The sequence below is a fragment of the Eleutherodactylus coqui genome, chromosome 1, assembly GCF_035609145.1.
Source record: "Eleutherodactylus coqui strain aEleCoq1 chromosome 1, aEleCoq1.hap1, whole genome shotgun sequence".
Classification (NCBI taxonomy): domain Eukaryota; kingdom Metazoa; phylum Chordata; class Amphibia; order Anura; family Eleutherodactylidae; genus Eleutherodactylus; species Eleutherodactylus coqui.
In genome coordinates this window covers 342,649,122-342,672,975 of record NC_089837.1, presented here as the reverse complement: position 1 = coordinate 342,672,975, position 23,854 = coordinate 342,649,122, and positions in this window count along the sequence as shown.

Sequence of the window (23,854 nt, the reverse complement as noted above, 5' to 3'; positions counted from 1 at the left end):
CACACACACGCACACACATCACCTAGAAGTGCTCCCAGGCTCTTCTTCTTCATGTTCTTCTGGCCGGGGATTGAAAAATCCCCGCCTCCTGGAAGCACTGCCTCTGATTGGCTGAGCGCCTTGACCATTCGGCTGTGATTCAATCCCCGGCCAGAAGAACATTTAGAGAAGACGCGCTGGAGCTCACAACACTTCTAGGTGATGTATTTTTTTTTTTTCCTGCAACTAGGGCTTTGACAGTAGAATTTCTTACTGTCAAAGTTGCATTGATTCACATGAAAATTGCGTTTTTGTGCGAATCGAAAAATGCTGTCCTATTTTTTCCCTAGGCGAATTTTAAACGCATATAAAACCGGACATGTGATCACTTTCATACTTTCATTGGAAAGCATTGGTTTCAATAGATCCATTTTAAAAACGTGCCTATACATGCGTTTAAAATTTGCTTGTCTAGCTGAACCCTAAAGGTATGTTTATTGTCCCAAAAATCGTTCAAATGAACAAAAGTGAATGATAATCGTTCATTTTAAATGTGAGTCAATGACTGTACGATGAATCATTAACTTTTTGTTCATCATTAAGTTTCAGCTGGCATAAAAATCTTGTTGGCTTTTTCACTTCTTGTTGTGTTTAAACACTCACAGAATGTGAAACACCGAACGAGAACTGAACAATTCTCAACGATGATCTGCCTGTGTAAACAGGCTGCACAAGCGTGAACGAGCTGGTGATGATGTCACCAGCTTGTTTGCTCAGGCAAACTTTAATTGTACATTTCTAGTTGTGTGAAAAAGGGACATTAACCCCTTAACGACGGCCCCATCGGGAAACTACGTCCTCAGAAAGTGGGCCTTAATCCTAGAGGACGTAGTTTTATGCATCCTCTTTGGATTGATGCCCACTGGCCTGAGGACGTGACAGCTCCATGCTGTCGGTGCCCGCAGGTAGCCGACAGCATGGAGCTGTCATCCCAGGATGCGGGCAGTCCCCCTCGGAATTGCGATCGGCGCTATAAAATGAATAGCGCCGATCGCAAAAAAGTAAATAAAACAGTGAAAAAAAGTAGTAATTCAGCTGCTATGATGGATCGGATCCATCACGGCAGCTGAAAATACTCACACGGCTTGTCGGCGGTGTCCCCCGGAGATCTCGTCCTCCCGGACCCGCCGGCGACCTTCTGCGCATGCGCGCCTGACGATGACGTCACGCGCACGCGCAGAAGCCCGGGTGTCCCCGGCAAATTTAAAATCTCCTGGCTCCCGGCTCCTGAAGGTAGCCGGGAACCAGGAGGTGTTACCGGGGACCACTGTGAGCGGTCCCCGGGCCCGCGATCACCGCTATCCATTGCGATAGCGGTGATCGCGAAAAAGTTTAAAAAGTAAAACAAAAGTAAAGTTTCACCTCCCCTCATGGATCGGATCCATGAGGGGAGATGAAGATACTCACCCCCGGTCCTCTGCGATGTCCCGATGTCCCGAGACCCGAAATCCCCGTCTGCGCATGCGCGCCCGATGATTGACATCGGGCGCGTGCACAGAGGGGCTCGAGCCCCGGGAAATTCAAAATTGCTCTGCTCCTGGCTGCCATGTGTAGCCAAGAGCAGAGGGATGTCACCAGGGACATGATCACTGTCATCCAATGGATGACAGTGATCATGTAAAGTAAAAAAAAAAGTGCAAAAAGTAAAAAAATAAAAATAAAAAAAGGGGTAAAAGGTAAAAAAAAAAAGTGCAAAAAGTAAAAAAAAAGTTTTAAAAAGTTTAAAAAAGCTTGCGTTTCATCTCCCCCCACGGATCATATCCGTGAGGGAGGATGAAATGACGTACCTAAGGCCTGCGGATTTATCCGCGGACCTCAACCCAGCTTCTGCGCACGCGCCCGTCACCAATGTGGCAGGCGCATGCGCAAAAGCCGTAGTTTTTTAAAATCTCCCTGCTCCTGGCTACAAAACTTAGCCGAGAGCCTGGAGATTTCACGGAGAGCCGCGGTGAGCGGTTCCTGATCACGTGTTCGCCGTTATCCAAAGAATAATGGCGATCACGTAAAAGTTAAAAAAAGGTGAAGCTTCATCTCCCCTCACCGATGCGATCGGTGAGAGGAGATAAAATTTTTTACCGGAGGCCTCCATATTTGCACCCCGACGCAATCTTCTTCCGTGAACTTTCCCGTATTCTGCGCATGCGACCGCTGGCAAAACACCGGACACATGCGCAGGAGTCGGGGAGCCCAGGAAACTTAATATCTCCTTGCTCCCAGCGACCACCGGTCACCGAGAGCCTGGAGCAGTGACGAGTGGCCGTGTTGAGCGGTCCCCGGTCACGTGAAAAAATGGTAGCGATCTACCTTAGGTCGGTCTCACATGACCGGATAGGAATTACGGATTCCGCATGCGTTTGATTAGCGGTAATACGCAGATCAATCGCATTGGATTACACAATTCCGCTCACATTAGCGGGTTGGAATTGTGTAATCCATTCGCAGAAAAGAGAACGCAGCAGGTTCTATTTTACTGCGGATATTGGCAACATAGAGCCAATTGTGCTCCATGGTCATGGATATACCCGCAGCCCATATGCAACTACGTTGTATACGGGCTGCGGGTACCCGCGTCATCGCTAAGCGACGGTGCGGGAAATACAAACAACAAAAAAAAAAAAGTGTACTGCGCATGACCGCCCGTGTAAGTACGCAGTTATGCGCAGTACATTACGCGGCCGTACGCAGGGTCACAGCCGGGCTCACAGCCGGGATCCACCTACGGCTGTGTGAGCCCGGCGTTATTCAGACTGCTGCCTGTAATACGCAATTTACAAGAAGCCCCGGGAACGCTCGCCTTCCTGCAGTTCCAGGAGCAGCTTGTTGAGCGTCTTCTGTGTGAGACCGCCGCACCTCATCAAGCTTACGGAGACTCACAGAGCGCCACTTTTTACACCCCATCCCCGCCACTGAGGTCAAAAAATGACTCCCAAAAAGCATGAAAGGAGGGGGGATACCCGGTTTTATTGCCCCATGTGCCCATCCCAACCAGCCTCCATAATTACCCGTCTTTGGAAATACTACACAGTTCACATTATTACTTTTATCTAAGATTTGGGGAACGCCGAAAAGGGCGTGGAGGGGGGGGGGGATTTTAGGGAGTCAATTTTTATTCCGTACAAATGAGCAATGGGGCCTGGAATGTATTCAGTTGTGCCCTGCAATCCAGCTGGTGTTCCCTCCATTACAGGCCTTGCCATGTTTCCTGTAAGTAGATTAGGGCCACAATGGGTATGTTTTTGAACACGGGACAAAAGGGGGTATCCATTTTGGGGTGAATGTCTTCATTCCTATGTAAACTGTACAAAAAAAAAAGTTTTTAAATTGACAAAATTGCCAAAAAAATGAAAATTGTAATTTTTTTCTTCTGCTTTGCTGAAATTTATTCAAATACTGTGTGGTCAAAATACGCAGTACACCCCTAGATGAATTCGTTAAGGGGTCTAGTTTTTAAAATGGGGATATTTGTGGGGGTCTTTATAGTTTTGGACGCTCAATGGCTCTATAAGTGGGCAATGGGGCCTGGAATTTATTCCGTTGTACCCTAAAATCCAACGGGTGCTCCTTCCATTATAGACCTAGCCATGCGTCCTTTAAGTAGATTAGGGCCACAAGGGGTATGGTTCTGAACACGGGACAAACAGGGGTATCCATTTTGGGGTGAAAGTCTTCATCCCTATGTGTGCTGTACAAAAAAAAAAAACAGTTTTTAAATTGATACAACTGCCAAAAAAATGAAAATTGTAATTTTTTTCCTACTGCTTTGCTTAGATTTATTCAAAAATTGTAGGGTAAAAATACACAGTACACCCCTAGATAAATTCATTAGGGGGTCTAGTTTTCAAAATGGGATCATTTGTGGGGGTTCTCTGTCGTTTTGGCCGCTCAAGGGCTCTACAAGTGGGCAATGGGGCCTAAATCACCTTCATGCTAAATTTCTGTTCTGAAAGCCACCGACTACTCCTTTCATTTTGGGCCCCGTTGTGCATCCAGACAAAAGATTAGGGCCACAATGGGTATGTCTCTGAACACGGGACAAACAGGGGTATCCACTTTGGGGTGCAAGTCTTCATTCATGTGTGTGCTGTACCAAAAAAGCAGTTTTTAAAACGACAGAATTGCCAAAAAAACGAAAATCACAATTTTTTCCTTTTGCTTTGCTTCAATTCATTCAAAAACTGTGGGCTCAAAATACGCAGTACACCCCTAGATAAATTCATTCAGGGGTCTAGTTTTCAAAATGGGGTCACTTGTGGGGGTTCTCTTTGATTTTGGCCGCTCAAGAGCTCTACAAAAGTGCTATGGGCCTAAAACTCCTTCAAGGAAAATCTATGTTCTTAAAGCCACCGACTACTCCTTTCGTTTTGGGCCCCATTGTGCATCCAGACATAAGATTAGGGCCACAATGGGTATGTCTCTGAACACGGGAGAAACAGGAGTATCCATTTTGGGATGAAAGGCTTCATTCATGCGTGTGCTGTACAAAAAAAGCTGTTTTTAAAATGACAGAATTGACAAAAAAATGAAAATCACAATTTTTTCCTTTTGCTTGGCTTGAATTCATTCAAAAACTGTGGGGTCAAAATGGTCAGTACACCCCTAGATAAATTCGTTAAGGGGTCTAGTTTTCAAAATGGGGTCACTTGTGGGGGTTCTCTTTGGTTTTGGCCACTCAAGAGCTCTACAAAAGTGCTATGGGGCCTAAATCGCCTTCAAGCAAAATTTATGTTCTGAAAGACACCGACTACTCCTTTCATTTTGGCTCCCGTTATGCATCCAGACATAAGATTAGGGCCACAATGGGTATGTTTCTGAACACGGGAGAAACGGGGGTATCCATTTTGGTGTGTAAATCCTCATTTTCATGGGCTCTATAGGAAAAAAATATGTCTTTAAAATGACATATTTGCAAAAATATGAAATTTTATTTTTTGTCCCCTAAATTGAACTAATTCCTGAAAAGAACTGGTGGGGTCAAAATACTCATGACACCCCTCAGTGAATACAATAAGGGGTGTAGTTTTTAAAATGGGGTCATTTGTGGGTGTATCTATTATTCTGACACTTATGAGCCTCTGCAAACTTGGCTTGGTGCAGGAAAACAAAGTGCTCCTCAAAATGCTGAAAAGTAATGTTAAATTTGTACGTCCTCTAAATGGTTAAAAAAAACACAAAAGTTTTTCAAGTGTGCATTCAGAATAAAGTAAACAGATGGAAATACATATCTTATCAAAAATTTGTACAGTATGTTTGGACATATTTGAGATATTACGGTTGAAAATGTGAAAAAATGACAATTTTTTCAAAATTTTTCCAATATTGGTACTTTTAATAAATATACACAAATTATATCGGTCTCTTTTTACAATCTAAATGAAGTACTACATGTGGCGAAAAAACAATGTCAGAATCACTGGGATATGTAAAGCCTTTACGGAGTTATGCCACGTTGAACGACGCATGTCAGATTTCCAAAATTTGGCTCCGTCACTAAGGCGCAAACAGGCTTCGTCACTAAGGGGTTAAATGTTACTCCTAATATCTCCGGCTAATGGTTTTATGACAATCGAGAAAAAAGTGATAAGAGGCAGCCTAGTCTTGTAAAATTTGGAGGATTCCATTAATCAGAACTAAATTCAAGGGGGAAGAATATAGGCCCTTAATAGCAGAAAGGATGGGTCCCACAAAGCCAAATCTCTGACCCCTATACAGGAAAAAAAGGAAAGAAGGCATCTGACAAACTTGTTACATCCACCAGATGTATTAACTTTTGAGTATCATCTGGTGCTTGATAACTGCAAGTAAAGCCCACTTGGTCATTTTTAATTAAACTTGGCAATATGGGGAATAATTTATTCGCTATAATTTGGCATTTAATTTTACATCTAAATTGAGAAGAGAAATGGGGCAGAAAGTTTTGGGGGTATCTGGGTGTATGTCAGGTTTAGGAAGTGCTAAATTATTAAATTCTCCTCTGGAAAGTCTCCTTTAAGCAGAACTAGGTTAAAGAAATCGAAATATGTGGAAGTAAAAAAGGATGAGATAATTTCAAATACTAATTAGAAAATCCACCTAGGCCTGGAGCTTTCCCTAGTTTTAGCGAATGGATGGCAGAAGCTATTTATTGCCCTTATGTAGGTTCATTTAAGGTCTGTAACTGTTCTGATGATAACCTAGTTAACTATAGCCCTTGGATGCAATAATTTATCAGGCCTTGTTAGGGTTGTATAGTAGAAGGGTCGAGCTTTAAGCTGTATAATTTGTAATAATATCGGCTACATTCATCACCTATGGCCTGGGGATTTAAGATTTTGTCCTTGGGGTTTAGTGAATTCAAATAGACTATTCTAGCTTTGGTTCTAACAGTTTTTACCCAATTCCCCATCAGCCTGCTACCTATATTATACGAGTTATAGTATGTCATTTTTAATTTTTTTGGCATGCTTCTCAAGCTTTCAAGAAATATAACTCTGGAGAGAGTTTTGTGCATCTTGGAGATGAGCATTGTTTTATGTGACGGATTGGATTTGTCCCGTTCTTCTAAGGATTTAATTTCACCCATCAAATCCTGGATAAATTTTTGAGTCACTGTTTATAAATCTCAATGTATTAACAAACCTTGGGCGTAGGCTTTGTATGAATTCCAGCGGGAGAAATTATTTTATACCGTTGGTTTATTAATAGCAAAAAATTCTGTAGGTGGCCAGTTGATCGCTGTCTGTGTTTGCTTTAAGGACATGACAAGTGTTATTCCTCCATGTATATATTTATTGTTTGGATAAGTGGGCATATGGATGGTAAAGGTAATACGGGCATGATCTTTCACACGATTTGTCAAATGTCACAATGGCTTATGTCTGGGATAACCCAATTAGTGGTGACAAACATATCAATTCGTGTGTATATGTTATGACGTTCAGAAAAGAATATGGAAGAAGATCTTTTTCAGATGTGTGTAGGCACCTCCATACACCATATAAGTCTTCCCTGGCACGCCATGGACCTAACTGAAGGGGAAGCCGGTTGCACCTAGGCATTGTTATCTAAAACGGCATCATAAAAAATATTAAAATTGCAACATATACTAAGCCTTCCTGAGATTATATTTTTAAGTTTCTTTAGCAAAAGCTATTGAGCTATTTCATATTCTTCCACAATAATGAGGGTTTGTATGGGCTATTCAGTCCTTTAACGTTAAGTCATAACATTTTTAGTCATTGTGAATTAGCACAAAAGGCATACGGTAGTTTTGCTCCATCCTGTCTCTCCACCCTCAGTGACCTGTAGTGGATTAACACAGTTGCCAAGCCAGAATGGCATACGGATAAAAAAAAAGAACTAGGAGGATCATTGGGATCAACAAAGAACTGATAATCGAGGTGTTAAATACTAACAAACAATAAAGAAAATTTGGGCAGTGTGTGAGATTTTGGGAAATATTGTAAGAAGACAGTTCTTGTCCCAGGCCTACGAAATGGTGGATGTGTAGTATACCTCAGCAGATTCTATCTAAAGTGTTCCACTCTTCGGTCAGCTTAAGAAAGAGCAATGTTTTTTTTCTCAATTAGTTTTTTATTAAAGTTTTCAGTTTTCAAGCAGAAACTGTAAAAAACAATCAGGGAAGACATTAATACATCAAATAATTACACTGATGTGTCATAAATGTCTCACATAAACAAAAGGAAAGCTCTAGGAATAGCATATCAAATGAGAGGTATAGTTCTATAGAAATGACATCCGCCATACAAATAACTACTTGGGCTGCATAGCCATGAATAATGTCCAAGGAAGCCAAATAATAGAGTGTTGACGGAGTGCATCTAAAGCTGTTCAAGTTATTATGTAGATGAACCTGCAATTATAACCTCTGATAGAAAATGAGTAGCTGAGGATCTCCATTTCTTCACAATTACAGCCCAGGCCATCAAGAGGAGATGATGACTGTATAGTTATGAGGAAGATAATCAGCCTTCAAAAGAACATAGTGCTGAAGCTGGTGTTGCGGCAGTTGTGGGATTGCTTCTTTTCTAAATAATCTAGTATAATCTGTATGTGTTTCTCCATCTTCTGTCTGGGGTGGGAATGGTATTAGGTGAGATGTGGGTCAGGACGAATAAGGTAAGAGGAAACCTGGTATATAAGGGAGAAAAACTGAATTCCAAAACATCTGAATTGTTGAGCAAGACTACCACATATGGAAACAGAAACCCTTGTGTCCAGATCCCCTCCAACACAGTTCCATAGCACAACTACAAGTTTAGAAGTAGCAAACCTGCAGTCTTGCAAGTTTAACAGGATTCAGGCACCATCGTAGGAAAAATTTTTTGTGAGTTCTTCCAATTTTGAATTCCACAGGAAATCTTTATAGTCCGTGAAAGAGCTTCTATCCAATCCTTCAAAGAAAATTGCTTAATAAAATCTTGTTAGATCTTTAGGCCGGTTTCACAAGGGTGACAAAATTGTGCGATTTTCTCACTATGCAACAGTGCTATAAATTGCATGTATGTGAAGCCCATGCTTTCCAAAAAATTATTGAGGGTTGCTAAATATTGCCGCGATGTGCAATGTTTTGTAGCCCATGTTTCCTGAAGAATCCTTCCTTTCTGTTGCATCATATTGCATGAAAACGCGGTTTTCGTGCAGTGCAATGCAACTTTTACAGTAGGAAGTCCTACTGTTTGTCCCTAAACTAAGCCCTATCTGTATTAAAAAAAACACAATGCATCACCTAACAGCCACTTTCAGCTCCGCAGCACTTCTCCTTGCAGGTCTCTGGCACTTGTTTGAAGTCTTCTGTCAGCGCTTCCCGGATTAGAGGTTCAAAAACCCCGCCTCCAGGGGTTGAATGGCTGTGAGTTAGTTCATTAAACTCTGGCTCTGATTGGTTCTCGAGCACCGCTGCTCAGCCATTCAGAAGCAGCGCTTCCTGGAGGTGAGGTCTTTCAAAATCCTGACCAGGAATCATTGACTGAAGACAAGTGCTAGGGACCTGTAGAGTAGACGTGCGGTGGAGCTGACAGCAGCTGTTAGGTGATGTATTTGGGTTTTTTATGCAGTATGGCTTATTTTAGGGGTAGAGCTTCTATTTCAAGCTCCCAAAAAAATTCCAGCAAAAGAGTGCTACAAAGTCGCGCCACTTTGTAGCGACACAAAATTGCGATAATGCACAGAACACTCATGTGATATCACTGCGATTTTCTTGCAGCGATATCACTGTCACCTGTGTGAAAGAGGCCTTAATCTCCAAGAGGCACATTCGTGACCACTTAACCTTAGACAGATTGAAAAAGAAGTTATGAAAAAGGGACAGAAATATTGGAAACCCCATATCGAGATTGAAGAGATGCAAAACTAAGCATTGAGTCTTCATTATATAGATCAACAATTTTACGTATGCCCAACCTCTCCCGATAGGCTAAGTCTGAAAGCATGGAGTACAGAAAACGTAATGAGAGAACCAAGATCGGAATCTAAGGAGGTTCTAAAGACTTCAAATATCTTTTATAAATACCAGGAGACTACCAGGATTTAAGTTGATCTAAAATGGTTGCATAATAATCTCTTTTAATGTCTGGTGCACTCATCTCTTCAAACTTACAAGGTCTAGAAATACTTAAGAATTTAACCCCACAACTAGAGCCCAGCCAAATGAATCTATTAAAGCATAGATGGAAGCTTAGAGAAAAAAGAGGGAACAGTGATCACAATTCTAAAAATATACAATATCTTAGGGAGAATCATCATTTTTATAACTGAAATCCACCCTGCGGATAAATAGATAAGATGATAAATGGATTGCAAGAGTTGGGAAATGGAAGAAAGAAAGGGTATATAGTTTTCTCAAAATATTCGGGAACTAGGACTAGAAAGGGAGATTCCTAAACACAGAAAAGAGTCTACACTACAGCAAAAAGTGAAAGAATTGCCAACATCCCATTTTGTAGAGCCATCTAGATCTATATTTAAAAGTTGAGAGTTATTAATTTTATAATAGAAACCTTTCCAAAGTCCAATAATAAAATTTGAGTGCTTGTCAAGGATGTGATCATTGAATAATGCCAAGATTACATCATCGCATATAGCCCTATTTTATGCTCTTGGCTGCCTACCTGGATACCTTTAATTTTAGGGGATGGCATAACCAATTCCACCAGAGGCTCCATCATCAGGGCAAATATGAGAGGGGACAGGGCGCAACACTATGTCATCCCATTTGAAATTAGGAAAGATTGAGAAATATATCCAGACATGAATCCCCTGGTAGAAGGGGATAAATAAATTATAAGAATAGCCAAATTTGGATTAGGTGGCCTCCAGGTAGCCCCAGTGGATCTGGGCAAACGTCTTCTCCGCGTCCAAAGCACACAACTCAACTCTGCACATCCGATAAGATTTAAAGATTCACCTGGTCCCATCTAGGACCTGTCTTCAGGGAACAAATCCTATTTGGTCTGGTCCAGCCAAGTAGGGAAGAACAGTAGCAAGATGACTTGTCAATATCTTAGCATAAATCATGACATCCATGTTCAACAGCAATATAGGCTGACAATTCGCTGGTGATATACACTCCTTACTGATCTTCGGCAAAGTAACAATCAAGGCCTTGAGCATCTCCTGAAGGATGTCAATTGAGGGGCCAAACAATCTACATAGAGTTTAATATCATCTGTTAAGGAGGCCTTCACAACCTGGTGATTTAAAATGTTTAAGCAATTTAATGGTATTGGTTACTTCTTTAATAATAACTGGGATAGAAATAGACTCCAACTGAGGAGGACAAAAAGCATGGGAGGTGGACTCTATCCAAAAATTTAGATATAACTTCTGGAAGCGGTTGAAAGGTCTCTTTATTCCCCCTAGGGTTATAAATGGATGAGTAGTAATTTGCAAATTGGTCAGCAATTTTCTGTGGATGTGAGAGAAACCCAAGTTTCTCCTTAACCGTAGTCCCCTTTAATTGTCTTGCTAAAAGAGTGTCTGTACAGTGTTATGTATTTATAAACGCATCTGCAATTTCTTAAACACGTAATCGCATTTCTGCATCAATAGGGTTTGTAACTGAAGTGGTAAGTTCACAAACTCTTTTGATCTAACATTAGAGGGATTGGTTTTATTTTGAGACTCTAAAAGATGAATCTGAGATGAAAGGCTAGTAAATTCTTGTTTTCTTGAGTCTAGCTATATTTCAAAAACAAGCCTCTCATAACCACTTTGTGAATATTCCTTACAGAAAAGATGCTAGGGCTAAAGTTAATATTAATTTTAAAAAAGAAAAAAGCCTTCAACTCAGATTCCAAAATGTCTCTATATTCTAGATGTGAAAGTAAATACTCGTTAAGCTGCCAAAGACAAATTTTCATTAAGTACTAGTTGAATGGGGGCATGGTTAGACCACATAACGGTCCCGATTTTTGTTCCTACATCGGTCTGCAAACCTCTTTGGTCAAGAAAAAAACATCAATTCTTGAATAGATAACATGAGGCCGTGAAAAGAGGCCGTAATCCCTTTTAGAGCCATGATTACAACCCCACAATCATAAAGATTACAGATGAGCGAGCAACAAAATGCTCGGGTCCTCGTTATTCGAGTCGAGCTTTTCATAAAATTCGAGAGCTCTATTCGAGTAACAAACCCCATTGACTTCAATGGAAGACTTTTGTATGGGACCCGCCGTTTTTTTTCTCTCTCTCTCTCTCCTCCGCCAAGCCAGCCACAAACTACCATTGACATGCACAGTATTGTAGTGGGGAGGGGTCAAATCTGACACATCAGCGGCGGGGAGGGGCCAAAACTGGGGCAGGGTCGAATACGGCGTGATGCTCGCTCGAGTAGTGAGCACCATCGAGTATGCTAATACTCGAACGAGCATCAAGCTCGGAAGAGTACGTTCGCTCAACTCTAATAAAGATCCATCTTCTTCAAAAAAGGGACAATAGAAGAGAGGCATCTAATGCTAGCAGAAGAGTCAAGAGAATTATCTATGATGGAATTAAAACCTCACTTGGGGGAGTTGAATTATATCCAACTCCCCACCACCACCACCCCCAAATCCAGGTCAGCCAGACGCAAGTTAGGCAGGTAATGGGAGAAATTCTTTATCCAGGTCTTTTATTAATAATGCAGAATTGTATCACACACAAAGAAAACAGGCCACGCGTTTTGCAGTGCTCAGGACCCCTTTTTCAAGCCTAATACACATACATACATGACTTAAATACTTCATCGTTCTCATGTCTTTCTGGCGCCTACTGATAACTCTCCAGTGCTCTGAGGGGATGGGACGTTCGATGTGTTTGCGGAGTGACGTCACATGCACATGTTAGATCACATGGCCAGTGCTGCGTGTCACTTGCGTTTCAAATGGAAGCCACATTTGAACTATATGCAATGTGCTATGGAGCTAATTCACATACTATAGTCTCAGTGTCTCTGATGGCTACAGGAAATAGGATAAATTTAAGTATGACAATTTAATAAATATATAAAATTAAAAATATATATAAAAAGAAAGCTTTTTGTATAGAGATAAAAATATCTCCTTCTGGAGAACTTTATACAAGAATATAGCTGTGTTTAAGATTTAATAATATAGAAAGAATAACTATAGAGGATAAGAGTTGAGCGAACGTACTCTGCTGAGCTTGATGCTCGTTTGAGTATTAGCATAATCAATGGAGCTCGCTACTCGAGCGAGCATCACCTCGTGTTCGACCCTGCCCCAGTTTTAGCCCCTCGCTGCTGTGACCTGTCAGTTTTGACCCCTCCCTGCTGCGACACGGTGCACGTCAATGGTAGTTTGTGGCTGGCTTGGGGGGTGAGTGGGAAGAGAGAGAGAGAGAGAGAACAAAAAAAAAAAAAGCTCGGCAACTGGCGGGTCCCATACAAAATAGAGCTCTCGAATTTTATGAAAAGCTCGACTCGAATAACGAGGACCCGAGCATTTGGGTACTCGCTAATCTCTATAGAGGATTTAACAATACATATTAGAAGCTCTATATATAAAAGTATATTATAATTAAAAATCTATATGCAGGAATTTTAAAATATTAGGACCACTACTCAAGACAAGAAAAACTAACAAACAAGAAGGGGGTGTAACAATTGTTCATGAAGGAAGAAAGGCTATTGGTATATGGATATATATATCGCCTATGTACATATTTACATGAGAACGACAAAGTATTTAAGTAAGTCATGTATGTATGTGTATTAGGCTGGAAAAAGGGGTCCTAAGCACCCCGAAACGCGTTGCCTGTTTTTGTATGTGATACATTACTGCATTATAAATAAAGACCTGGATGAAGAATTTCTCCCATTACCTGCCTAACTTGCGTCTGGCTGACTAAGATTTGAAGAGGGGAGTGGAGGGGGGAGTTGGATGTAATTCAAACCCCTCAAGTGAAGTCAATTCATTTCTCCTCTTCATTATAAGTAGCACAAGGATTTATTTTGGAGGTTCACTGTGGTGACTAGAGATGAGCGAGCACCAAAATGCTCGGGTGCTCGTTACTCGGGACCAAAATTTCGCGATGCTCGAGGGTTCGTTTCGAATAACGAACCCCATTGAAGTCAATGGGCGACCCGAGCATTTTTGTATATCGCCGATGCTCGCTAAGGTTTTCATTTGTGAAAATCTGGGCAATTCAAGAGAGTGATGGGAACGACACAGAAACGGATAGGGCAGGCGAGGGGCTACATGTTGGGCTGCATCTCAAGTTCCCAGGTCCCACTATTAAGCCACAATAGCGGCAAGAGTGGGCCCCCCCCTCCCAACAATTTTTACTTCTGAAAAGCCCTCATTAGCAATGCATACCTTAGCTAAGCACCACACTACCTCCAACAAAGCACAATCACTGCCTGCATGACACTCCGCTGCCACTTCTCCTGGGTTACATGCTGCCCAACCCCCCCCCTACATGACCCAGTGTCCACAGCGCACACCAAACTGTCCCTGCCCAGCCTTCAGCTGCACTCATGCCACGCCACACTCATGTCTATTTATAAGTGCATCTGCCATGAGGAGGAACCGCAGGCACACACTGCAGAGGGTTGGCACGGCTAGGCAGCGACCCTCTTTAAAAGGGGCGGGGCGATAACCCACAATGCTGTACAGAAGCAATGAGAAATATAATCCTGTGCCACCGCCATCAGGAGCTGCACACGTGGGCATAGCAATGGGAAACCTATGTGCCACACACTATTCATTCTGTCAAGGTGTCTGCATGCCCCAGTCAGACCGCGTTTTTTTATAAATAGTCACAGGCAGGTACAACTGGAAATCCCCAACTCCGCAATGGGAATTCCGCGTGCACCCACAGCATGGGTGGCTCCCTGGAACCCACCGGCTGTACATAAATGTATCCCATTGCAGTGCCCTGGACAGCAGAGCTAACGTCAGATTAAATGCAGGTGGGCTTCGGCCCACACTGCATGCCCCAACCTGACCGGGCTTTTTAATTCATAGACACAGGCAGGTACAACTCCCTATTGTGAAGTCCCTGTGGACCGACAGCATGGGTGGGTCCCAGGAAGCCACCGGCGGCACATAAATATATCCCATAGCATTGCCCATCACAGCTGAGGTAATGTCATGTTTAATGCAGGTGGGCTTCGGCCCACACTGCATGCCCCAGTCAGACTGGGGTTCTTTAGAAATGGACACATGTTACAACTCCGTGTAGACCGACAGCATGGGTGGCTCCCGGGAAACCCACCGGCGGTACATAAATATATCCCATTGCAGTGCCCAGCACAGCTGATGTAACGTCAGCTGTAATGCAGGTGGGCAAAAAATTAATTGGATTACACTGTAGGCGAGGGCCCCCAAAAATTGGTGTACCAACAGTACTAATGTACCTCAGAAAAATTGCCCATGCCCAACCCAGGTGAAACCCATTAATCGCTTTGGTTAATGTGGCTTAATTGGTAACTAGGCCTGGAGGCAGCCCAGTTAAAATAAAAATTGGTTCAGGTGCAAGTTTCAACGCTTTAATGAGCATTGAAACGTACAAAAATTGTTTAGAAAAATGATATGACTGAGCCTTGTGGGCCTAAGAAAAATTGCCCGTTCGGCGTGATTACGTGAGGTTTCAGGAGGAGGAGCAGGAGGAGGAGGAGGAATATTATACACAGATTGATGAAGCAAAAATGTCCCCGTTTTTGATGGTGATAGAGAACGATGCTTCCATCCACGGGTGCAGCCTACGTATTGCTTAGGTATCGCTGCTGTCCGCTGGTGAAGAAGAGAAGTCTGGGGAAATCCAGGCTTTGTTCATCTTGATGAGTGTAAGCCTGTCGGCACTGTCGGTTGACAGGCGGGTACGCTTATCCGTGATGATTCCCCCAGCCGCACTAAACACCCTCTCTGACAAGACGCTAGCCGCAGGACAAGCAAGCACCTCCAGGGCATACAGCACGAGTTCAGGCCACGTGTCCAGCTTCGACACCCAGTAGTTGTAGGGGGCAGAGGCGTCACCGAGGACGGTCGTGCGATCGGCTAAGTACTCCCTCACCATCCTTTTACAGTGCTCCCGCCAACTCAACCTTGACTGAGGAGCGGTGACACAGTCTTGCTGGGGAGCCATAAAGCTGGCAAAGGCCTTGGAGAATGTTCCCCTGCCTGCGCTGTACATGCTGCCTGATCTCTGCGCCTCCCCTGCTACCTGGCCCTCGGAACTGCGCCTTCTGCCACTAGCGCTGTCGGATGGGAAGTTTACCATCAGTTTGTCGACCAGGGCCCTGTTGTATAGCATCATTCTCGAACCCCTTTCCTCTTCGGGAATGAGAGTGGAAAGGTTCTCCTTATACCGTGGGTCGAGCAGTGTGTACACCCAGTAATCCGTAGTGGCCAGAATGCGTGTAACGCGAGGGTCACGAGAAAGGCATCCTAACATGAAGTCAGCCATGTGTGCCAGGGTACCTGTACGCAACACATGGCTGTCCTCACTAGGAAGATCACTTTCAGGATCCTCCTCCTCCTCCTCCTCCTCCGGCCATACACGCTGAAAGGATCACACACGACCATGCCCGGTTGGAGGCTCAGCGGCGAAAGCCAGCGGTCGGTCTGCTCTGTCAGACCCTGCAGCAGTTCGTGGGACGTGTGCCTCTTCTCTCCTAAGCTGAGTAGTTTCAGCACGGCCTGCTTACGCTTGCCCACCACTGTGCTGCCGCGCCGCGCGACAGCGACTGCTGGCGACGTGCTGCTGCTGCTGACACATCTTGATTGCGAGACAGAGGTTGCGTTGGAGGAGGAGGAGGGTGGTTTAGTGGAGGAAGCATACACCGCCGCAGATACCAGCACCGAGCTGGGGCGCACAATTCTGGGGGTGGGTAGGACGTGAGCAGTCCCAGGCTCTGACTCGGTCCCAGCCTCCACTAAATTCACCCAATGTGCCGTCAGGGAGATATAGTGGCCCTGCCGCCTGTGCTTGTCCACGTGTCCGTTGTTAAGTGGACCTTGGCAGTAACCGCATTGGTGAGGGCGCGTACAATGTTGCGGGAGACGTGGTCGTGCAGGGCTGGGACGGCACATCGGGCAAAGTAGTGGCAACTGGGAACCGAGTAGCGCGGGGCCGCCGCCGCCATCATGCTTTTCAAAGCCTCCGTTTCCACAAGCCTATACGGCAGCATCTCCAGGCTGATCAATTTGGCAATGTGCACGTTTAACGCTTGAGCGTGCGGGTGCGTGGCGGCGTACTTGCGATTCCGCTCAAACAGTGGCGCTAGCGACGTCTGGACGCTGCACTGAGAGACATTGCTGGATGGGGCCGAGGACAGCGGAGGTGAGGGTGTGGGTGCAGGCCAGGAGACGATAGTGCCTGTGTCCTCAGAGGGGGGGTTGGATCTCAGTGGCAGGTTGGGGCACAGGGGGAGAGGCAGTGGTGCAAACCAGAGGCGGTGAACGGCCTTCGTCCCACCTTGTGGGCTGCTTGGCCATCATATGCCTGCACATGCTGGTGGTGGTGGCTCCCCAGCTGATCTTGGCGTGACAAAGGTTGCACACCACTGTTCGTCGGTCGTCAGGCGTCTCTGTGAAAAACTGCCACACCGTAGAGCACCTTGACCTCTGCAGGGTGGCATGGCGTGAGGGGGCGCTTTGGGAAACAGTTGGTGGATTATTCGGTCTGGCCCTGCCTCTACCCCTGGCCACCGCACTGGCTCGGCCTGTGCCCACACCCTGACTTGGGCCTCCGCGTCCTCGCCCGCGTCCACGTCCTCTAGGCCTACCCCTACCCCTCAGCATGCTGTATTACCAGTAGTGCAGAAACAGAACGCTGTAATTAAATGTGCCACTTATTGGCCTGTGGTTGGAGGCTGACTTCGCTTACGGAACGCACAGCAGAGCCAGGAAATAATTTTGCGCAAGCCTGCTGTAACACTTAGCTGGCTGCGTATGAATTAGGACAACTACCCCCAGCACAGACCCAGTACACTGAGGACAGTCACAGGCAGCCCAAATAGATTTTTTTTCCCCAAATGTTTTTGGAAAGGCCCAATGTCTATATACACTGTATATGTCTTCTCTCTCTGTGTCACCACTACTGGCCCTGGAGAATGTAAAATAACTGCAAATTGTTGCACTGTGGACTGGAATACAGCGGTGATGTAACAGCCAACACAGAGCCAGGAAATAATTTTGCGCAAGCCTGCTGTAACACTTAGCTGGCTGCGTATGAATTAGGACAACTACCCCCAGCACAGACCCAGTACACTGAGGACAGTCACAGGCAGCCCAAATAGATTTTTTTTCCCCTAATGTTTTTGGAAAAGCCCACTGCCTATATTCAATAAATATGTCTTCTGTCCCTGCCTCACAACATATGTCTTCTGTCCCTGCCTAACCACCACTTCTGGCCCTGGAGTATTACTGCAGGGCGCAATGCTCTGCACGGCCGATATACCAAAAAAAAAAAATGTGCAACACTGCAAAAAGCAGCCTCCACACTACTGCACACGGTTAGATGTGGCCCTAAGAAGGACCGTTGGGGTTCTTGAAGCCTAAAATAACTCCTAACGCTCTCCCTATAGCAGCTCCGGCACCAGCAGCACTTTCTCTGATCTCTGTCAGAACGCATCTGTGGCGAGCCGCGGGAGGGGCCGATTTATATACTCGGGTGACACCTGATCTCGCCAGCCACTCACTGCAGGGGGGTGGTATAGGGCTTGAACGTCGCAGGGGGAAGTTGTAATGCCTTCCCTGTCTTTCTATTGGCCAGAAAAGCGCGCTAACGTCTCAGAGATGAAAGTGAAAGTAACTCGAACACCGCGTGGTACTCGTCTCGAGTAATGAGCATCTCAAACACGCTAATACTCGAACGAGTATCAAGCTCGGACGAGTACGTTCGCTCATCTCTAGTGGTGACCATTATTTTACTTCGTAGGCATGATCAGAACCATTTTTAAAAGCACAGCCTTTTGCAATAGGAGAGGCTTGAAGGGAGGAGGGAATATCTCTCTTAACCAGTTCCTTACCAGAGAGAGCTGAATCCAGCAGGACTGGGGAGGAAGAGTTGCTGCAAACCCTCTGTTGCTCAGGCCTGCTCTCCTATGAAGTAGCAGTGAACAGACACTCCGGTGATGAAGAGGCTCATTGTCCCACATCATCTTGGGAGATACACGCTCCGGGACTAAAGAAGTCCATTTGCTTTCTGGGAGCAGTAACTTTGCTCCACTTACAGGTCATGGCTGCAGGCAATGAAAAGAAAGCACCACTGGCAAGTAGAGCTAATGAAAAGGCTTGATGTGAGCTCTGTGTGTTGCTATGGAGCTACTATCAGTGGAAGCTCGGAACACGACAGCGGCCAAGTGTGCTGCTATGGAGCTATCAGCGGGAGCTTGAAAGATGACAGCGGCCAAGCTCAGCCCCAGAACAATGGGTTTTTAATTTCCTTCTGGTTGGTTGGAAAAGGGGGACCTAGGCACCAGAGTTTAAGAAGTTGCATGCCTCTTTCCAAAGAGCTAAAATTGTTGTTAGAGCCATTTTTCAAAATAATTAATTTTGTGTGGTAACCCCAATTATAGAGAATGGCATTTTTTTTACATAACATTTGGGTAACTGAAGAAAGCTTTTTTCTGGCTGCAATTTTGACTAGCGAGAGGTTGACAAACATCAGAATGTTTTCATAAGATTCAGGAAGAGTAATTTTCTTGATAATGACCTGAGCTGTTCTTTCACATGAAAAAAAATGAATATGAGCAATGACATCTCATGGGTTAGAGTCTGGGAGATTCTTTTGCTTCAAAAATCTAATGAGCTCGATTGATAGCTAGTTCTTGAGGCAAGCAGCTGGGGAGGAGTGTATGAATTAACTTCTGCAGCAATCGGAAGAGTTTGGGAGGTGATACCAATTCTGGAATGTCTTTGAACTTTATAGTGTTCCTTCTATTTAGATCTTAAGTCGGCCAATCTAGATTTTAATGCCTCAAATTCCTCCTCCAAAGCTCTACTTAGAGGGGATGAGTGTCGGGCAATCGATGCCCGACACTCATCCCTGCACATACTAGCTCCCGTGCACCTTCACCGAAGCTAGTATCACTGGCTCACAGTGGGGAGGCTGCAGGAGATTTCTCTCCTCGATCTCCCCCAGCCCTCTCCATTGACATAACATAGTGGCAGTTCAATACTGAAGGCTGCTATTTACACTGAACAGCATAAATGATGGACAATGAGCTGAACGATCATCATTCAGTGTAAGTAGCAGGCCTTCAGTATTGAACAGCCTCTATGTTATGTCAATTGAGAGGGGGCAGGGGAGCACGAGCAGAGAAATCTCCTGCAGCCTCCCCGCTGTGAGCCAGCGATACTAGCTCCCGTGCAGGTGCACGGTAGCTAGTATGTGCGGGGACGAATGCCGAGCATCGCTTGCCCGATACTCGCCTGTCTAAATGGGCCTTTAGGAGTTATATGCATGCACTAATGTGTTTTGGGCAGTAGAAGATTCCCCTATCTTTTGTTCTACGTGATCTACTCTTTTATTCTGAGTCAACATTAGTCGAAACTACAGCTATTGCTTTGGAGATATCCTTTGAGATAGAACTACGTAAAGCCATCATAGCTTCTTGATGCTGTCTGATTGCGAGCCGATTGCATTGAGTGAGTCATCTGCAAGTGTGTCTGAGAAAGTACCATCAGTGTCAGGTCTATTAATATCAGGTTGTGAGCACCATTTCATATGTTGCTTGGCAGGGCTCTTTGAAGGAGAGCAATTTGTATGCCTATTAGTGATGTGTCGCTAGGTGAGTAATCACATAACAACTCAGAATTTGACTCCGTAGTGGAGTCTCAGTTTCTGTATAATAGACTGACCAGTGCCCATGTCTGTGGCCCCAGGGAGTGGCTCATGCAGATCTCCTGTGCTTACTTCCAAAGATTGGGAAATACTGCTGGGGGTTCAAGGGGGAGCCACCATTACTGGAATATTACTATGCTGATATAAGTATGCATCCGTCCAAGTGTAGAAGAAGTGCCACTTCCCTGTCCGCATCTCTCTCGGGTGGCGAGGGCTGCTCTCTTCTCTGATCATTAATTGTTAATCTTTAAACATTCATGAGCTTGTATGATGGCAGTGTTTGGCTTTCATTAATCAGTTACATGAGCTTAGTTAAGGCTTGCATAGTTAGCCCCTTAGTGACCACCCTATAGTGTTTTTACGTCCTGCAGCTGCAGGACGTGTATGGAGGGAGGTAGCGCTGCTATCTCCCTCCATACAGTGCGGGCGTCAGCTGTTTATTACAGCTGACACCCGCGGGCAATAGCCACGCTCAGCCATTCGGCCGATCGCGGCTATTAACCCTTTAAATGCCCCGAACGCTGTTTGGGGGTCCTGCACGCCCCCCCCCCCCCCCCCCCCGCTGTGAGATCGGGGGATCCGTGCAGGTGTCAAGGCAGCCGGGGGCCTAATGAATGGTCCCAGGGCTGCCTTAGCAGACTGCCTATCAAGCTATCCACACAGGGTGGCTTGATAGACTGCTTGTAAAAAAGCAGTATGACGTAATGCTATAGCATTACGTCATACTGCAGGAGCGATCAAAGCATCGCATGTTAAAGTCCCCCAGGGGGACTTCAAAGTAAAGTTAAAAAAAAGATCAATAAAGTTTTTTAAATTGTAAAAAAAAAAGTTATAAAAGTTTAAAATCACCCCCCTTTTGCCATATCAATTACTAAAAAATCTAAATCATAAAATAAAAATATGTATTTGGTATCGCCGCGTCCGTAAAAGTCCGATCTATCAAAGTAGTGCATCATTTTTCCTGCACGGTGAACGTCGTCCGAAAAAAAAATAAAGAATGCCAGAAATACACTTTTTTAGTTACCCTGTCTTCCAGAAAAAATGCAATAAAAAGCAATCAAAAAGTTGTATGTATTCCAAATTGATACTATCGGAAACTACAGGACATCCCGCAAAAATTGAGCCCTTGCACAACTACGTCGACAGAAAAATAAAAAAGTTATTGCGCACACAAAATGACCGCAGAAAATAATTGAAAAAAATTAAATATCTTAAAAAAAAAATACAAGTACTACAGCAAAAAAAAAAACTATATAAGTTTGGTATCGTAGTAATCATACTGACCCGTAGAATAAAAATATCAGGTCATTTTTATTGCAGTTTGTGCGCCGTAGAAACAGGACGCACCGAAAGATGGTGGAATGTCGGGTTTTTTTCCATTTCTCTCCGCTAAGAATTTAAAAAAAATTTGCAGTACATTATATGGTACAATAAATAGTGTCATTGAAAAATACAACTCGTCCCGCAAAAAACAAGCCCTCATACAGCGACGTCGATGGATAAATAAAGGAGCTATGATTTTTTAAAAAGGAGTAGGAAAAAACAAAAATGGAAAAAAGCAAAAAAGCCTGGTCACTAAGGGGTTAAATATAAGTATAGAAGATCAGATGAATCCCTCTTTATTATGTCTTACTATTTGCTAAGCAGACTGATCATACAGCATACGAATATTTCTAGACAAAGCCCACCGTCTCCCCCAGAGTACTCAAGCGTGAGCAAAGGTCAATCGTAACAATCCTTCTTCAGGCTTTGGAAACATCCTTGTAAACTTCCGATTCTCCTGTTCTTGTGCCAAAATATCTGAATACGGGTGTCAAGTAAATTATGAAATGGAGTTAAGAACAAGATGGTGTTCAGCAAACACTATGGCTTCTCTCACATTAAGACATGTCTATTAGGGTTCAATATACATGTCTATTGTCACTGTTTACTGGGGTACTGCCTTTATATTAACCCTTGTTGCTTTGCCTTTTTATGGTTTTGCATTGCAGTAGGGCCATCTTCTCACAATGGATACCTGGTTCATATCTGGTTATGATTTCCTTGATACGACCTTTGTGTGGTGCAATAACCTCTTTATATCATTTAGGGGTGTGTACACTTACTTCATGTGTTAGGCCTCGTTTGTATCAACTTCAAAGGTTCCGCTAAGGAGTTCCATCACCGATTTCCCCCCCAAAAAATAAAAAACACAGGACGAAAGACAAGAATTATTCTTACCGTTAATTCTTTTTCATGAGTCCATCATGACAGCACACATGGAGGTTGCTCCGCCTGTGATCCTTGGGACAGGAAGAAGGAGTTCTTTAAAAGCCACCTCCCACCGCTTGACTCCAGTGACTTCCAAATTATCACAACGGATACGAGGTCCAACAGTTTTATTATTAGCACTGAAAGACATTAATCGTATGTACAGACATTATATACATCAATCAAGGGTGGGAAAGCATATGCTGTCATGATGGACTCATGAAAAAGGAATTAACGGTAAGAATAATTCTTGTCTTTTCATAGCGTCCATCATGACAGCACACATGGAGGTATAACAAATCATAAGACCTTTCTTTAAGGGGGGACAACTGCCTGGAGTACTTTCCGTCCAAAGGCCAACTCCGTGTTTGAGTGGAGATCTAGTCTATAATGTCTTGCGAACGTATTTATACTAGACCATGTTGCTGCCTTGCATATCTGATCTATTGAGGCTCCCCTGCGTTCTGCCCAGGAGGTGGTGAGTGCCCTGGTGGAGAGGGCCCTCGTCCCCTCCAGAGCTACCAAACCTCTGGTTTTATAGGTCTCCTGGATTGCTAATCTGATCCATCTAGCTATAGTGTCCTTAGAAGCTGGTCTGCCCCTATTTGCCCCTTGGTATTGTAAGAAGAACTTTTCTGACTCTCGGAAAGTTTGAGCAACCTCTAGGTAGGTTTTTACTACTCTACGGACATCTAAACTATGAAGACGCTCTTCTTTCACGTTACTGAAATTTTGGCAAAAGGATGGCAGTGTTATTTCCTGATTTAAGTGAAAAGGAGATACGACTTTTGGTAAAAGGTCGGGGGGGGGGGGTGTTTGAATATTACCCGATCATCTAAGATCCTTAAGTAGGGTTCTCTACTGGATAAGGCTTGCAACTCGCCAATCCTTCTGGCCGATGTAATGGCGATCAGGAAAGCGACTTTTATGGATAGATTTTTAACCGTGATTTGGTTAATGGGCTCAAATTGCGGGTCACAGAGGCCCTCCAGGACTAAATTAAGGGCCCATGAGGGGGATGGCCCCCTCACAAAAGGGTTTTGATCTGTCAGCCCCCTTCAGGAACCTTCTTATCCATTTGTTTTCCGAGAGTTTGAAATCAAACAGAGCACTAAGAGCTGCTGTCTGAACTCGCAGAGTTCGGGGACTAAGACCTTTGTCTAGCCCTGCTTGCAGAAAATCTAGAATTTTAATAATATCCGGACAATCTAGGTTAGGGTTCTCTGGTTTATACCATATACAAAATACTTCCCAAATTCTGTAATAAATTTTTGAAGTA